The sequence below is a fragment of the Calidris pugnax genome, unplaced genomic scaffold (assembly GCF_001431845.1).
Source record: "Calidris pugnax isolate Ruff unplaced genomic scaffold, ASM143184v1 scaffold97, whole genome shotgun sequence".
NCBI classification, from domain to species: Eukaryota; Metazoa; Chordata; class Aves; order Charadriiformes; family Scolopacidae; genus Calidris; species Calidris pugnax.
Genome location: NW_015090837.1, coordinates 1,109,991 through 1,128,286, shown reverse-complemented (window position 1 = coordinate 1,128,286; position 18,296 = coordinate 1,109,991). Strand labels below are relative to the sequence as shown.

The 18,296-nt window shown below is 51.8% G+C and overlaps 1 protein-coding gene across 3 annotated transcripts in view; it reads left to right on the top strand.

The window, feature by feature from the left end:
• Positions 1-18,296, top strand: part of LOC106887812 (protein CEPU-1) — a 264,886-nt gene that overhangs the window by 233,711 nt on the left and 12,879 nt on the right. The window lies entirely within an intron of this gene.

Below are 18,296 nucleotides of genomic sequence, written 5' to 3'. Positions count from 1 at the left end.
CAGCGAGGGGGGGACCCCAAAACGAGCAGCCAGCCCCCTCTCTCAGTGGTGGGTCTGCCTCAAAGCCCATCCCTGGGGGAGTCTCCATCGAGCCACCTCCTCTTCTTCCTTCTCGCCGTCTTTCTCCGTCTCGCCCTCGGAGCTGTGGAGGGACCAGGGGGAATTGGTGAAGGGGGAAGACGGTGCATAGTTTGAGGATTGGGTGAGGAGCAGCTGGGGAGAGGCTTTGATGGCGCCGTCGGTGCCAGGCACGGGCAGCTGAAGGAGCTGGTCCCCGTGTCTCTGCACAAAGCCACTCCACGGGCTTTATTATTTTCTTGGCAGCTGGAAGCCTCCCGTGCGGCTCTTGGGGGGGGAGATGGAGCAAATAAGAGTTTGTTTGCTCTCCGGGGGAGCGAGCGGTCGGGTCCTTCAGAGGATTTACACCGCCAGCAGCCCGGCTCACTCCAGACCCTTTTCCAACCACCCCCAGCTCCCTGGAGCCCTTGGATGTTTTCTTGCCTCTGCATCGCCCTGGTCCTCTGAAATATCCATGTGGTGGCTCCTTCTGGTGAGCTCGGCTGAATTTTCACGTCTTTGCGGTTGTCGCCACGTTTTGGGAGCTGCTGAGCCTGTTTGTGAGGTTCTTGTCTGGTTTGGGGGTTGGAAAGGTTCCCCAAGACAGGAGGAGGGAGGGCATTTTTGCTGTAAAGCTCAGGAGCTGAGGAACAGTTTCCTCCCAGTGAATCTGAGGGGTGATGCCTTGGTGCCTCCATCACCTCTCAGAGCCTTGTGGAGTGGTTGGCCATCCCTGTGCCCATCCTCATCCTCCTGCCATGAGCAAACAAGCAGGAGGCTGGCTCTGGAGAAGGGTTTAGTGATCCCATGGCTGGTCCAACCAAGATGTCCTATAGCCTTTTTATTTCTTCTTCCAGTAATCATAGAGTCCCTCGTGAAAGGGACTTTTAAGATCATAGAGTCCAACCATCAACCCAACACTGACAAAACCCATCACTACACCACATCCCTAAGCACCACGTCTCCAAGCTCTGGAGAAGGGTTTAGTTAACCCATGGCCAGTCCAACCAAGATGTGGTATAGCTTATCTTCTGTCCCTTTTTTATTTCTTCTCCCAGTTATCATAGAATCTGCTGTGGAAGGGACTTTTAAGATTGTAGAGTCCAAGTGTCAACCCAACACTGACAAAACCCATCATGAAACCACATCCCTAAGGACCACGTCTACCAGTAATGGTGTTCTAACCCTTGGCAACGCCTGTTAATGCAGCTGAACAGGTTGAGGTGGAACAAGAAGGGGAGATGGTGTAGTCGTGGCTTCTTCTGCCTCAACTTAGTCCCACTGGAGCTTTGTCCTTCCAGCTGGCACCCATGGGTGCCAACCATCTCTTCGCGTCCAAGACTGCGGAGGTATCACAGTCCCCAGCCTAGCGGTGCCGATGCCATCTGTGAACTGCAGAAGGGTCTTCTAGTTTGGGTCACTCAGGTGTTTCCATAGTTACTGGGCTATTTATTTATTTGGGGGGGGGTAACTGATGTTGTCATGGCGATTGCCACCTTGTCAGCCCCGTTTCCATCTCTCGGCGGACCAAGGCTGGGATTTCTTGTCTTGGAGAAAGCGTGGTGTCCCGAGATCCTGGGCAGAGCTCACCAGGGGATATTTATCCGTGCTGCAGCCACCAGGCTCGTCATGTTTCCTGTGAAGCTGGGGAAATGTGCCGAGGAAATCGAAGCACGGGCTTTCCCAAGAGGGATGAAGGCTCGGCAGCCTCTGCCTGAGGAGGAGGAGGAGGAGGCAGGGCGTAGCAGTAACGCTAACGAGGGCTCTGTGGTTGGATGGCAAGCGTGGTTATCGTGTTGTGACAGGGCCAGGGACACAAGGAAAGGGTGTAAAAAGTAGGTGTGTACACTCAGATCTGCCTGCCCGGCACCGGTCTGCCGTCCTGAGCCAGAGGCTGCATCCAAGTCGTCATCCTTAACGACCCTTGATGGAGTTTTCTGCCACGGATTTGTCTAATTTCTTCTTGATTATTGCCGTAGCGTGATGGATTCTGGTGTAAGGCTTAAGAGGGAGGCTGCCAGGGGTAGGGAAACATCGCGGTTTGGCTCAGCGGTGTGTTTACTCGTAAGAGGTCTGATGGAGAGGTCTTTATAGCAGGAATCCCTCGTTAATCTCAGGATTAGGCTGGGCGCTGAAGGCTCGATCCCGTGCAGAGCCGGAGCCCTGAACTGAATCCGAGCTGTGATTTGTTGGGTAGAAGCCATCTGGGGGCTTCCCAAAGAGGCAGGGGAGATGCTCGGAGGGTCCCCATGTGGCCACGGCCCGGATGTCCTCCACCATCAGTCCATTTAACCTCCGTGGTCCTCCAGGTCCCCCCCTGGAAGAGGTACGTTAGTGGTCCCTCGTCTCACAGGAGCGATGGGAGGATAAATATATTCCAGACGTGAGGCACTCGGGTGCAGCAGTAATCACAGCTTGTATATGCACTTAAGATAGATGAGACACGGTGGCCTAATGTGACAGAGGTCTCCTGAGATCATCTGTCTATACATCAGCAGCAAACCAGCAGAGGGACTCTGGGAGAAGTCTGGTAGATGTGGATATATTGATTCTCTCTGGCTCTTGGCGGGGCTGAAAACGAGAGGACGGGAGGCAACTGCAAAAAAAATCCACCTTGAAGAGTTACTTGTCCCTGGGAAAGGGAAACATCCTCCTTTCTTGGAGGTTTGTCCATTAAGCACATCGCTTGCGGTCTTCCAGTCACTCAAGGGGCTCCAGGAAAGATGAGGAGGGACTCTTTATGAGGGAGTGGAGTGATAGGACAAGGGGGAATAGTTTTAAACTGAAGGGGGATATGAAGATGAGATGTGGGGAAGAACTTCTTTGCTGTGAGGGTGGCCCAGGTTTCCCCAAGAAGCTGTGGCTGCCCCATCCCTGGAGGGGTTGAAGGGCAGGTTGGAGGGGGCTTGGAGCTACCTGCTCTGGTGGGAGGTGTCCCTGCCCAGGGCAGGGCGATGGGACTGGATGGTCTTTAAGGTCCCTTCCAACCTGAATGATTTTATAATTCATCTTTCCAGGACAGGAGGCAGGGGGGTATTGGTAGGTCAGACATCAGATCTGGAGGCACCAAGAGAAGGGGGATCCATTTGGGTGGGAAATGCTCTGCCAGCTGCTGTGCCGCCTTGTCCCTCGCAGTGATCAGCTCAGCGTCCTGTGAGATGGGTCCTTGTAACCCTGCCTCAAGTCACCTCATTAACTTCAGAGCAGAGAGCTGTGCTCTCTGACAGAGCTCTGATGGAGCTGCGGCATTGGGTTGGGTTGGCCAACATGGTGTTGGCCACCTCATGGTCCCACCTCACCTCATTGCGTGCGTCCCCCCGGTCTCATGGTGGCCGTGTATCTCTTGGAGGCTCAGGCAACTCGTTTGGTGGCCAAGCTGTGCTCTCTGCTCATCCTGTTTACAGGGGAAGGTCTCTGGGAGAGAGCAGCCAGTTTGGGTACAGCTGCCTCCGTGTTCATCCTGGGTCTCGTGCTCCTCCACGGTCTTTTGTCTCCTTTTGAGCTGTCAGGTGAGCCAACACAAGCGGTGTCCCAAAGCAGGGTCGGGAGTTGCCCTGCCGTGGCTGTAGGACGGAGCTGTCATCAGATCTGGAGGCACCAAGAGAAGGGGGATCCATTTGGGTGGGAAATGCTCTGCCAGCTGCTGTGCCGCCTTGTCCCTCGCAGTGATCAGCTCAGCGTCCTGTGAGATGGGTCCTTGTAACCCTGCCTCAAGTCACCTAATTAACTTAAGAGCAGAGAGCTGTGCTCTCTGACAGAGCTCTGATGGACGGAGCTGCGGCATTGGGTTGGGTTGGCCAACATGGTGTTGGCCACCTCATGGTCCCACCTCACCTCATTGCGTGCGTCCCCCCGGTCTCATGGTGGCCGTGTATCTCTTGGAGGCTCAGGCAACTCGTTTGGTGGCCAAGCTGTGCTCTCTGCTCATCCTGTTTACAGGGGAAGGTCTCTGGGAGAGAGCAGCCAGTTTGGGTACAGCTGCCTCCGTGTTCATCCTGGGTCTCGTGCTCCTCCACGGTCTTTTGTCTCCTTTTGAGCTGTCAGGTGAGCCAACACAAGCGGTGTCCCAAAGCAGGGTCGGGAGTTGCCCTGCCGTGGCTGTAGGACGGAGCTGTGGCATTGGGTTGGGTTGGCCAACATGGTGTTGGCCACCTCATGGTCCCACCTCACCTCATTGCGTGCGTCCCCCCGGTCTCATGGTGGCCGTGTATCTCTTGGAGGCTCAGGCAACTCGTTTGGTGGCCAAGCTGTGCTCTCTGCTCATCCTGTTTACAGGGGAAGGTCTCTGGGAGAGAGCAGCCAGTTTGGGTACAGCTGCCTCCGTGTTCATCCTGGGTCTCGTGCTCCTCCACGGTCTTTTGTCTCCTTTTGAGCTGTTGGGTGAGCCAACACAAGCGGTGTCCCAAAGAAGGGTCGGGAGTTGTCCTGCCGTGGCTGTAGGACGGAGCTGCGGCATTGGGTTGGGTTGGCCAACATGGTGTTGGCCACCTCATGGTCCCACCTCACCTCATTGCGTGCGTCCTCCCGGGTCTCATGGTGGCCGTGTATCTCATGGAGGCTCAGGCAACTCATTTGGTGGCCAAGCACCTTGTCCTCCTTCCAAGAGGCAGTTGCAGGCTTGGGCTCCAGCTAAATTAACTGAAGCATTTCAACCGGCTCCAATCCTGTCGGCAGCTCAACCGTCCCCTTGTTTACTGTTGAAATAATTACTGCTTTGCCATAATATTAGCTCTGAGCCGTGACTCCATTACCATTATCGCCGGAATATTACCCATTTATTATCTCCCAGCAACCCTGGAAGATGAACACTAGGCTTCAGAGACCAATTGTTTTACAACAGACAGGATCTTGGTGTGCATTGTTTAATGAGGTAAACTACATTATAGCCGGCATTAATTTGGCTGCGGTGCACTCCACTAAATCACTGTTAACCTGTAAATCTGCCACCGGATTTGATGCCCGTTTAATCAGCGCCCACCGGACGGATCGGCCGGGAGAAGGGTCACGGGTGGCCTGGCTCCGTTGGCATCGCTTTGGGTACCAATAAATAGGTTGTGGTGGTCTTGGAGAAGGAGAACTTCGAGGTGGACGCTGGTTTTGTGTGTGGTCGGAGTGAAGGAGAAGCTGGTAACTGGTATTGCTGGGGGTTGTGAAGCATGGGGGCACCTGCTGTGACCAGCAACGGGGTCCTCCCAGGAGCAGGGTGAATATTGAAGCCCCTTGAGCACCAGCGGCTTCTCCATGGGCTTCCATGGGAGCAGGATCTGGCCAGGTAGGAGCCAGGATCCAGTAGCATCACACCGTGGGCTCCAGGAGCTTAAGTTGCTCAAGGAGCAACTTAAACATGGTCAAGTGTTAAGGGACATGGTGTAGGGGATGACATTGTAGAGTAGGGTAGATGGTTGGACTCGATGACCCCAAGGGTCTCTTCCAACCTAGACGATTATAGAATCTAAGTGCTTGGCTTTGGGTGTCTCCTTTTGGCCCTCTTCCAACCTAGACCATTCTATGATCCTAAGTGCTTGGTTTTGGGTGGCTCCTTTTGGCATTTCCCCTCCGCCGACGCGCCCTGGTTCCTCCTGCTCTTTCCAAGCAAAGGGAGATTATGTACTTCTCTGTGTGTGTGTGTGTGTGTATTATATATATATAAAAGTAATATTTTTGACTCTCTGCGTGGTGGAAATGAACTCTCTGAGCTGATTTGTCGGCATATTTGGCGGCGCCGCCTGGAAGATGTGCATTTTGGTCCAAAAATAACCAGACCCCCGCCAGCTACAAATGAGGCGATGTCTTTCCCTTAAAAAAAAAAGGAAGGAAAAAAGAAAAACAAACCAAAAAAACCCAAAAACCCTCTCAGTTAGAGCATCTATTCCCTAAACATAGCTTTGCAATGTCACGCTTTCCCTCCTTGCCGGAGGCAGAGCGTGCTCAGCTCCTTATCTCAACCCTGGTGGCTCTGGTGGAGCAGTGATGCTGCTGGTCGCTGTTTTACCCGGGGAGCAGCATCCAGCAGCTCTGCCTTCATCCCCCCAGCCCCATCTTTGATCCTTCACCTCATCCCCTCGGGCTCTGGTGACCTTTCCTGCACCGGGGAGACCCGTGGTGGTGTCATTGATGCCGAATTTGCCCCAAAAGGCGAAATAGAAACTGCTCAGAGACTAAGTTTTCAAGTCCATAAGCAGGAGGTATTGATTAGCAACGCGTTGGGGAACTCTCCAGGCCGCCCTGGACAAAGAGTTCTGTCAGTTAGCAATCAGTGCAGCTTTTTTATACAAGTTTGAGTGTAGGTTACATCATCTTTACATGCATATTCATATCTTTACATGCATATTCATATATAGGCGGAGTCTTCCATTTTGGGGAGTCGTCTGGTGGGACTTCCAGTGCCTTCATCAGGGTGGGGGATCGTCTTGTGAGTCTTCCTCGGGTTAAACTTCTGAACTCTTCCTAATTTGGGTAGTTTCCTGGTGTACTTGGCAAGGTCGGAGTGACTTTGGTTCATCCTACAATTGCTGAGGCTACCATTGTTATGTTTTCTGGTTCTGGTGTTCTTTCCTATCAACTTGTTCTGTTCTCTCAGACAATTTATCACCTTCGTGATTTGGTAAGATCTGGCAAATGTAGCCTCACTGACCACAAACGGGGCCTGCAACTACTCAGAGCTATGACAAGTGACAAGAGAGGAAGGCAGGAATGTAGGGAGTAGGCCTGAGACCAGCACAATGATGTCTTGAAGCAGCAGAACAGTGTTGTCGACCTTGTTGGGAGAGAGGGGATTCAAAGAAGGAACCCAGCTTCCATTTTAACTCCTTATTTCTCCAAGACTGCTTCTTTTTGAGCGGTTTCATCATAAAATGCCCACCATGCCACCATAAATTGCCACCATGCCCAATGTGAGGGAGTTGGTGCATCCTCCCCCCTGGTCCTGACAAAGCCACGTTAATAAGAAGAGCAGAGATTTATTTTTCTCAGTTCCCATCTACATCATGATCTGGGTGGCCTTGCAGGAAGGTGTTAGGACATCAGGGAAGTTGCTTTCCACTTCCATCGACCGGGATAACGTCCTCACCACCCCGAGCATCCCACCCTCCAGCATCCTTTCCCCATCCCCAGCTGACCATGGGAAGAAGGGGATGTGTTAGTTATAGTGGGATGAAAAAAAAGCCATTGTCAGCTTTATGGATTTTTTCTCCTTTCTCCAGCCACGCTGGATTTTCTCTCCTTTCTCCAGCCAGGAGAGTGGCTCCCTCCTTCCCTTCGGCTGGCGTGGGGATAGAGCAAGGTCTGAGATGCGAAAGAGAGATCTCCACGCAAATTAAAACCTTTTATCAGCCCCCCTAATAGCTGTGCAAACTAATTATATTTGGGGCAAACTTTGCCGGCGACTCCCCCGAGGTATTATTAGAAAAATCTGAGCTGTGGAAACGCGTCCCCATTCTGTCAACACCGGGTCGCTTCAGCTGGAGAAAACTCTGCTCCAGCTCCTTTTAGGGCTTGATGTGCTTTGCATAAGCTGCCGTGGTTGTTTTTTTGGGGAAGGAGAGAGCCCGGCCGGGGCTGTCTCACATGTGGCCCCGGCTCTGTTGAGTCAAGGGCACAAGGAATAGCACCAAAATATTGATTTGCCCAAACCCTGGTGGATTCATCACCTGCTCCCCCACACAGCAGCCATCAGCGTGGCCTCGGGGGCTGTGGGTGTGGAATTTAGGGGTACCTCCATCCCTGGAGGGATGGGATGGGGGTGATGAGGGGTGGGAAGGATGCTCAGGGAGGTGCTGCAACCCTTAGAAGGGAATGAGCAGAGGGAGGAAGCATATCTCTGCCACAAAGCTGCCCGTGGGTGGTTTTCCTGTCGCTGGCGCCTTCCTTGGGGGGACTTCTGGTGGTATTCAAGCTGATTTTACCCCAAATTCATGCTCCTCTTCTTCCCAACATCGCGTTCTGCTCCCTTCCTTCCCTTGGAGTATCTCTTCTGCTCACCGAGCTTGCACGGGGCAGGGCACCAAGGCCAAAGACCTTCTCCTGCTCCTACCATCCATGGGCAGATGTGGTGGAATGAAGTGTTTTGAGCCAAACTCTTGCCCTTGTGAAGCTTCTCCTGGTGGGATAGAGGTTTTTAACCCCCCCCTTTGCACAGATTGCTGGCTAATGGGGTGGAGCTAGCGCTCGCGCTCTCTATTAATGGAGCAGAATATAAACAGAATAAAGCCTTCATTTCCCGGGCTGTGATTTCATTATTAATATACTTTACAGTTCACGGGTTGTTCATTTGCTTCCATGTTTTCTCAGCTGGTGTAATCCGCCGCGCGGGGTGAGAAGAGTCATAAAATTTCCATTTCCAGTCGAATGTGCGTCCAATTCGCCGTGAAATGTTTCTCTCTGTCGTGAATATTAAGTGCCCAAGGAGTCAGGATGAAGCAGGGCAGGTTGTCAGCCCCTCTCCGTGTCCCCCCAGCTTGGGGGGAGACCTGGGTCCCCCAGGTTGGGGGGAGACCTGGGTACCAAGGTGACAAGGCAAGGTGTAGGCACCGAGGGGAAGGACCACGTGATGGAGGGAGGAAGAAGGAAAAGGGGAAGGAGGGAAAGAATCTGGGGGAAATATGCTGGAAGGAAAGGGAGAAGAATTGGGCAAAATAACTAAATGGAAGGAGGGATGTGGTGGGCGAAGGATGCTCTACCTCCTCTTTTCCCTCTCCCTTATTCTTGGGAAGGAAGATGTTGCACCCGCATCTGGTCTAGTTGGTGTCCCTGCCCGGTCATCGCCGTGGGCATCACACCTCCTCTTTTCCCTCTCCTTTATTCTTGATAAGGAAGATGTTGCACCCACGTGTGGTCCAGTTTGTAAATCAATTGTTGGTGTCCCTGCCCGGTCATCGCCATGGGCATCGGGGCTGTGCCCTTCCCCTGGCCTGAAAATGGGTAGAAAGAGGGTTTTTCTCCATCTCTGGTGCGGCTGAGAAACCCTTCTGCACTCGGATGGGTGAGGAGATGATGTTCTTGTGAGCTGGAGCTGCTCAGCTGCCCTGTACCACAGATCACCCCGGAGCCTGAAAATGGGTAGAAAGAGGGTTTTTCTTCATCTCTGGTGAGGCTGAGAAACGATTCTGCCCTCGGATGGGTGAGGAGATGACACGTTCTTGCGAGCTGCTCAGCTGCCCTGTAGCACAAATCGCCCCGGCGGTGCAGGCACCATCACACATGCAGGAAAATGAAAGGAAAATGAAAAAAAAGGGCTTGTCACATGAATTGGGAGGGAAAAAAACTCATGTTGTGCTGGTGGTGACGTGGCCAGCAGGAACGGCGGGGAGATTTGTCACATATTTAGTGTATTCTTGCCTGGCTTGTCGCAAATAATGCGCTCTGGAGGTATCTCAGAGGCGTGCAGAGGTGGCATTTAGGGACATGGACTTGGCAGTGGTGGGTGAACGGGTGGACTCGACCATTTTAAGCGTCTTTTATGACCTAAATGGATTCTAAATAGAATGCTCTGGTGCTGGGGGGTCGGGGCAGATGGTCCAGGGGGGACCAGGAGCTGGTGGTGGCACAGAGGGATGCAGTGGGCACATCTGGTGGCACATCTGGCACGTCGCCGCAGCTGGAGGTGGTAAGGGATGTTTGCCCTGGTCACTGCAGGGAGAAAGGGACAAAAAAGCCAAATCCCAGCGGTGTGTCCAGGCTGTGGGGACAACCCGGAGCCCGTGGCACCGTTTCCTTCCCACTCGTGGCTGGAACGACTTCTGCCGGGGAGTTACTTGGCCACAGGGGAAAAAAAATGCCTCTTCCTTTCCCATCTTCTCTCGGTCGAGTCAAGATAATAATAGTCTTTTTCTGATCCCCTGAACTTTCCCATCTGCTCGGTAAAACAATGGCAATTCTTTTTCCTGCCGGTTTTTCTCTCTCTCTCTGTCTCCCTCTCTTTTATTTTTATCCTCCTACGGTATAATTTAGAGCCAGAGCGATGCCGGAGCCCATGGGTTTGTTTTTTTTTTCCCCTTCCTGTGATACGCTGCCCTTATTTAAAATGGGCTTTTCTCTGGCAGAGCAGTGTCTCTCTGCCCTCCCAGTGCCCAAACTGGGGATGATCCCTTAAGGGGAGGCCTGAAGAGGCGATGATGGGCTCCAGCGATGCCTGTTCTCCAATCCCAGTGCCTCCCAGTGCTCCAAAACCAGCATCCCCCATCCACACCATTCCCCATCTCCCCTCCCGGGGGGCAAACCCCCCCCTTTCCACCCCCCCCCCCTGAAAGGAGGGTGTAGAGAGGTGGGGGTCGGTCTCTTTTCTCAAGTCACAGGCGACAGGACAAGAGGAAATGGCCTCAAGTTGCCCCAGGGGAGGTTCAGGCTGGATATTAGGAACAATTTTGTCACTGAAAGGGTTCTCAGGCATTGGAATGGGCTGCCCAGGGAGGTGGTTGAGGCCCCATCCCTGGAGGTGTTCAAAAGAGGGGTTGATGTGGTGCTGGGAGGTCTGGTTTAGTGATGATCCTTGTTTGTTGTGCGGGTGTCTATTTTTGTCAGTTAGGTGGATGGTTGGACAAGATGATCTTTAGGGTCCCTTCCAACCCAGAAGATTCTGTGATTCTGTGATTCTGTAATAACCCCCATCCATGGAAAACCGTGCCATCAGTGGTCCAGGCTTGCCGTCTGCAGGGATATGCAAGGAGAAGGGAAAGTTTCCCAAATCCCTGTGACTTCTTGCCAGCTCTCGGGACGGATTTAGCCGGCACTTGATGCTGCTTTTTTTTTTTCCCTCTCTAATGCCATTATGCCACTTGCTTCCCCGTCCTAGGGATATTTTCTTAATGCGGCTGAAATCCAGCTTAGCTGAGGTTACAGCCATTTAACTCTCTGGATTGCAATTGCTTTCTTGAAGAGCTTGTCCTACGGAGAAAGCTTTTGGGTTTAAATTCGCAGCCAGAGGGACCCTCCGGTCCCGGCTGTCAGCGGTCCTGATTTCCCGGAGGAAATCAGGGCTCCTGGAATTTGGCAGGGGACAGGGATGTGGTGGATCTTGTTGGCTTTCCCCATCAGGGAATGAGGGTGTTTTGCAGAATAGCTGGCAGGAGGAGGGAATTTCTGGGTGTTATCTCTCCTCGCCGAGCCTCCTGAGCCCACGGCTTCTCCTGGAGACGGCCGGAAAATGGGATGGGCTCCAGGAAAGCTGGGATTTAGAGGAGGAGCGGGTGCTCCCGGAGACAGGATGGGCACGTGTTGCCTGAGCAGGTTCTTCTCCAGCAGCATCTGTCACCCTCCAGCCCCTCGGTGTCACCACAGCCAATTCTTCAGGTGGTACCCACCGTACCCCATCTGCTGATGGGGTTCTACCTTGTGTGTGTGTGTCCATCCCACACCCCGTCCTCCCCTTCCAGAGGAACCCACCGGTGGGTTGTTTGGCGCCAAACAACGGGGCAAAATTAAATCAAAAAGCAGAGCTTGGGCACCCCCCGGGGGGAAAATGCACATCAGCTTTGACTTATGGCACGGCACACGCTTACGAGAGGGAAGCGGCGGCTTTTGTCACTGCGAGGGGCCATGAAAAATGAATTAGGGCTGCTGCTGGGAGAGGGCACGCAGGAGAATCCTTCATTCCGGCGACGCCGTCCTCTCTCACCTTGCAGGCGGCGACGGGGAGGAGAAAAAACAAAAAATCACAGGGAGGAAGAAGAGGGAGGAAAAAAAAATCACGGGGAGGAAGGAAGAGGGAGGAAAAACAGGAGGGAGAGGGCTTCCTGGTGTCCGACTCGTGAGGGTCTGTGTTAGGGATGGGGATTGGTGCCCCACAGGGAGGAAGAAGAGGGAGGAAAAAAAAATAAATCACGGGGAGGAAGGAAGAAAAAGCAGGAAGGAGAGGGCTTCTTGGTGTCCGACTCGTGAGGGTCTGGGTTAGGGATGGGGATTGGTGCTCAAGAGCATCCTTGGCACTCCGGCACGGAGATGCCCTTTCATCCCAAGCTCTGGAGAGGACTTGGCACCACAGGAGCCTCGATACTCGCTTTTCACCTGCCTTTTGCCCAGGCAGAAAAACCATGTGGGTTCAGCCACAACCTCTGCCAAACCTTTCCTCTAGGAGCATCCCTCCCTCCTGGGGCCACCACTGGGGCCACCACGTTGTCCTCCAAGAACGTGGACCCCCAGGGCTGAGGAGGAGGATGTCCACCTCTATGCTTGTGAATGATATTTGAGCATAATTAATAAAAACATCCCTCCGATGAGCCCTACACCCATTTTTTTGCGACAGATTTGACTCCGCTTAAGCACTTTGTGAACTGGTGCTAATTTGCTGTAATGGGGGGGTGACAAGTGCCATCTGTGGGGCTCGATGTCCTTAGTGTTACCCCAGGAGAGGATGAGGATGAGGATGGTGTGGCTGCCAGTTTACCGAGCCCCGAGCTGCCTCCGAGCGCCGAAATAAAAGGGCTCATTCTTCATTCGCCTCATTTGCTCCTGAGTTAGAGCCTCGTTCAAGGGTGGTTGGTCGCCGAGTTGTTTTTGTTTTGTTCCTTTAAATATTAATTTCCATAATCCTTTTATTTCCCAAGGAACTACTTCTTGCAAACAAAAGGTTTAATGCTCCTCTTTTATTCCCCGGTAACAAATAAGTCGCGCAAACATCCCGGCGCGTGTGGAGCCGTGGTTGCTCAGGGGATGTGGGAAGAGCATCCCTGAGGGATCTCGGGGACCAGCATCTCCCCAGGGATGATCTCCTGGGGAGGGAGGGCAAGGAGCCTGGGGTTGGCACTGGGAAGCCCCCCGTGCGACCCGGGATCCCCACTTGTTTTTTGGGTGGAGGCATCTCTGACATGGCTTTTTGAGCTGGAAGATTTGAGAGCCTGAAGGCCGGGGAGGACAATAGAAGACAGACTGCTTGTACCTCATTGTCTGGAGAATAGATGGGCTCCTGGAGAATAGGAGCTGCCACTCAGGCGGCTTTAATAGAACAGGCGGCGGGTAGATTTCAATAAAAGAAATGAGGATAAATATTGTTAGCGGAGAAGAGAGGGAACGTGAAAGAAAGATCTTGTTTGACGAGTCACAGTGGGGAAACTTTCAAGGACTTTGAAGCTGAAAAAAAAAAAAACCCACAAAAAACCTCTTCGCAATGGGGCTATAATGGGCGGCGGGTGTGACTCGGCGGCGTTACGCAGCGAGGGGGACAGGACCCTGGCATGGGAGGTCCGACCATGGATGGGGGGCACGGAGGTGAGGTGGTCACACCAGGGGAGCCCCACTCATGTTCTGGCTCCCTGTGCCTTGATTTTGCTGTCTGTGGTGAATATAGGCTACATGATGTCAATATAGGCTGTAGGGTGTGAATATAGGCTACAGGGTGTGAATATAGGCTATGGGATGTGAATATAGGCTACAGGATGTCAATATAGGCTATAGGGTGTGAATATAGGGTACAGGATGTCAATATAGGCTACAGGATGTCAATATAGACTATAGGGTGTGAATATAGACTGTAGGGTGTCAATATAGGCTATAGGATGTGAATATAGACTATACGGTGTGAATATAGGCTACAGGGTGTCAATATAGGCTACAGGGTGTGAATATAGGCTATAGGATGTGAATATAGACTATACGGTGTCAATATAGGCTACAGGGTGTCAGTATAGACTATAAGGTGTCAATATAGGCTACAGGGTGTCAATATAGACTATAGGTTGTGAATATAGGCTATAGGATGTGAATATAGACTATAGGGTGTCAATATAGGCTACAGGGTGTGAATATAGGCTACAGGATGTCAATATAGACTATAGGATGTGAATATAGGCTATAGGGTGTCAATATAGGCTATAGGATGTGAATATAGGCTATAGGATGTGAATATAGACTATAGGGTGTGAATATAGGCTATAGGATGTCAATACAGACTATAGGGTGTGAATATAGGCTATAGGACATGAATATAGGCTACAGGATGTCAATACAGACTATAGGCTGTCAATATAGACCATAGGATGTCAATACAGACCATAGGATGTCAATATAGACCATGGGATGTCAATATAGACTCTAGGATGTCAATATGGGCTGAGCAACCCAGTTGCAGGTGACGGGGTGGTCTCTGGAGGGTCTCTGTGAGCCACGTGTCCCAGTGGACACGTGAGATGTGTTGTGTGCGTCCGCTTCATGGCTAAATGTTTGAGATGTTGTAGGACAGACCGTGTCCAGCTTTGCAGTCCTCAGTGCAAGAAGGACGTGGGGCTGTTGGAGCGGGGCCAGGGGAGGCCACGGAGATGCTCCAAGAGCTGGAGCCCCTCTACTGGGAGGGGGGACTGAGAGAGTTGGGGGGGTTCAGCCTGGAGAAGGTTCCGGGGAGACCTTCCAACCCCTTCCAGTCCCTCAAGGGGCTCCAGGAAAGCTGGGGAGGGACTCTGGATCAGGGAGGGGAGCCCTAGGATGAGGTGGAATGGTTTTACACCAAAAGAGGGCACATTTAGATGGGATCTCAGGAAGACTGGATCAGGGAGGGGAGCCCTAGGATGAGGTGGAATGGTTTTACACCAAAAGAGGGCACATTTAGATGAGATCTCAGGATGAAATTCTTTCCCATGCTGCCACGCTCGAGGGCAGGGGGCAAAATTGGCCGTGAAAGTTCCATGTAATCCCATTAAAGAAGGGTATGAGCAAGGAAAACAGGCTCTTTCCCCTCTTTTTGGTGGCCCAAGTGGGGATGGTCACCCCCCTCAGGGTAGGAGGATGAGGAGGGACCCCCAGGCTGCACGGAGGGAGCTGCTGAGAAGCTCCAGCAGCAGGAGCACCATCCCCTGGGGCTTCGCTCAACGTCGGGCCACGGAAAAACACTAATTAACAGGGAAAAACATGTCAGAGGAGAGACTCCTCTCCTTGTGTCGGGAAACCTCAAAAAGAGAGAGAGGCTCGGCCCCGTGTAAGCACCACGCAGCCTTTGATTCGCCGTGGGCCTGTTTCTGGGGGGGGGTTTGTCCTTTTTTTTTGATGAAAAAGAGGAGGTTCGTACCCCAAATCTGCTGCAGGAGGGGGGTGGGATCACCCCTCTAAGAGGGGGGGTGTCAAAGATGGAGATGGGATGGAGCCAGCGATGGGGGGATGTTATATTCACAAGAGGAGCCTGCTGGGCTTGCCTGGGTCGAGAGGGTATATATATATATATATATTTTTTTTTTTAATGATCACTGGGGATGATTTCCAACACTTAATTACCGCCGGTCTTTCTCCGCTCCTTTTTTTTTTCTCCCTGTCATGCCTGATTTGAGCAATTCTGCCCGCGGCTGCGGGCACAGGAGAGGTGAAGCAGGTCTCGGGCGCCGACACTTGGCTCTTATTACCTTTATGTGTTTTATTTATTTACTATAAACTCTGATGGGATGGCCGTCAGTGCTGCATGGGGGTGATGGTTGAAATACGGGCTGCAGCGCGTCACCGGGAGCCTGCGCGGTGTTAATTTTTATTGCCAGGAGTAGCCATAAATTGATAGTTGAGAATAGCTGTAGGGACTGTAATTAACTAGTTACTATTTCACCTCCAAAAAGGAGCAATGTTTCACGCTCTTACTGTTACTTATCGGGAATCAGCCGCTGTCAACATCCGCTGAAGCCCGTATAAAGATTTATAGGCCTTGGAGGTAAATATTGACTAATGGGCAGCTTGGCTTAATGTTCACCTTGAAGGACAATAAATTGTGCTATTGATTGCAGCGAGATGTCGATATCTGCATTGTTGTAAACATTTTAATAAAATTATCTCCATAAAATATTCTCTTTTTTTCTGGCCGATCCCAGCTGGGAGGATCTCGGGGACCGGCCAAGACGTGGTGTTGCTGGGAAGGGTCGTGGTCCTCAGGAGGTGGCAATGGTGGTGTCACCAACCACGGGGTGCTGGCAGGGCAGGACACGGTGACTGGGAGCAGTTCCTCACTCCCAGTTTAGTTGTTTTTTTACTGGTACTGTGGGCAGTGTTCAGCCAGGGAGGAGCCGTACGCGATGTGCCCTGCGATGGTGAGCCCGGGGGACAGCGGCAAGTAATTAATTTGGGAACATGTGTTTGGCTTTTCCGGTGAGTTATTATCTTGTCAGAGGTTCAGTGGAAGCAAACGGGTGGGAGGAGGAGGAAGGAGGGAGAGGGAAAAGGAGGAGAAGGAAGGGAAGGAACAAGGCGAGGAGGGAGGACGATGGATGCAGGAGGTGTGGGACTGAGGTTTCCCCCTCCCTTCTTGGTACTTCAGCTTCCCCTTTCTTGAGGGTTGGTTGTTGTTTTATTTTTTTTTTTTTATGGAGAACTTCATAGCTGCAGAACTGGCAGAGAAAAACCTAACTGGTTCATAGCTGAGCAGGAGGATTCAAGCTCCATTTTTCCATCTCCCCGGCTCTCACCGCGTCAGTTCATCATCCTCAGCTGATGAACGAGGATTAGGCTTTTGCCGAGTGCGTGGCTCTTCCATTTCTGGCTGCATTATATTATTGGTATTAATAATAATGATAATAATGATGGGTGCTGGCTGTGATGGTTTTCTAGCTCCCGAGGAGATGAGAGAGCTCTCCCATTAATTCCCGCAATATTTCAGCTCCTAATTGTGCTCCAGCAGAGATGGCCTTGAGAAGTTCCCAGCATCAATTTAAGGGGAGCAGGGGGTGGGGATGGTGAGATCGGGCCTGGGGGGGACACCATGGACCACCCCTGGCCCTGAGCATCCCTGAGCTTCGGGTGCTTTGGGGGAGGCAGGGACCGCGGTGGTTGGGTGCCCATTGAGATGTTCTAGATGCAACCTGGTGCGACCCCAAAAAAGCCAGATAATACAGACCATAGGATGTCAATATAGACCATGGGATGTCAATATAGACTCTAGGATGTCAATATGGGCTGAGCAACCCAGTTGCAGGTGACGGGGTGGTCTCTGGAGGGTCTCTGTGAGCCACGTGTCCCAGTGGACACGTGAGATGTGTTGTGTGCGTCCGCTTCATGGCTAAATGTTTGAGATGTTGTAGGACAGACCGTGTCCAGCTTTGCAGTCCTCAGTGCAAGAAGGACGTGGAGCTGTTGGAGTAGGGCCAGGGGAGGTCATGGAGATGCTCCAAGAGCTGGAGGACAGGCTGAGAGAGTTGGGGGGGTTCAGCCTGGAGAAGGTTCCATGGAGACCTTCCAGCCCCTTCCAGTCCCTCAAGGGGCTCCAGGAAAGCTTGGGGGGGAGGACTCTGGATGAGGGAGGGGAGCCATAGGAGGAGGTAGAACGGTTTTACACCAAAAGAGGGCACATTTAGATGGGATCTCAGGAAGAAAATTCTTTCCCATGCTGCCACGCTCGAGGGCAGGGGGCAAAATTGGCCGTGAAAGTTCCATGTAATCCCATTAAAGAAGGGTATGAGCAAGGAAAACAGGCTCTTTCCCCTCTTTTTGGTGGCCCAAGTGGGGATGGTCACCCCCCTCAGGGTAGGAGGATGAGGAGGGACCCCCAGGCTGCACGGAGGGAGCTGCTGAGAAGCTCCAGCAGCAGGAGCACCATCCCCTGGGGCTTCGCTCAACGTCGGGCCACGGAAAAACACTAATTAACAGGGAAAAACATGTCAGAGGAGAGACTCCTCTCCTTGTGTCGGGAAACCTCAAAAAGAGAGAGAGGCTCGGCCCCGTGTAAGCACCACGCAGCCTTTGATTCGCCGTGGGCCTGTTTCTGGGGGGGGGTTTGTCCTTTTTTTTTGATGAAAAAGAGGAGGTTCGTACCCCAAATCTGCTGCAGGAGGGGGGTGGGATCACCCCTCTAAGAGGGGGGGTGTCAAAGATGGAGATGGGATGGAGCCAGCGATGGGGGGATGTTATATTCACAAGAGGAGCCTGCTGGGCTTGCCTGGGTCGAGAGGGTAACCGTAAAAAAAATAGATATATTTTATATATTTTTATTTTTTTATATATATTTTTATATTTTTAATATATTTTTATTTTTATATATATTTTTATATATTATTTATATATATTTATATTTTTTTATATATATTTATATATATATATATATTTTTTTTTTTTTTCTGTTCCTTGAACTAACTTCATTCTTATGCAATCTGTTTTGGAGGGACATGGATATCGTTATGCTGCTGCTACCATAGGATGAATGCTTCAGGAGGACTTCACAAGAATCATCATCACCTTTATGTGTACAAGGGGTAAAGAAAAAGAATGAACATTTGTTTATCAACCTAAAATTTTCTGCCCTTCTATGCTTTCATTCTGGCCGTTTTTTCCCTTGGATTTTACCTTTTTCC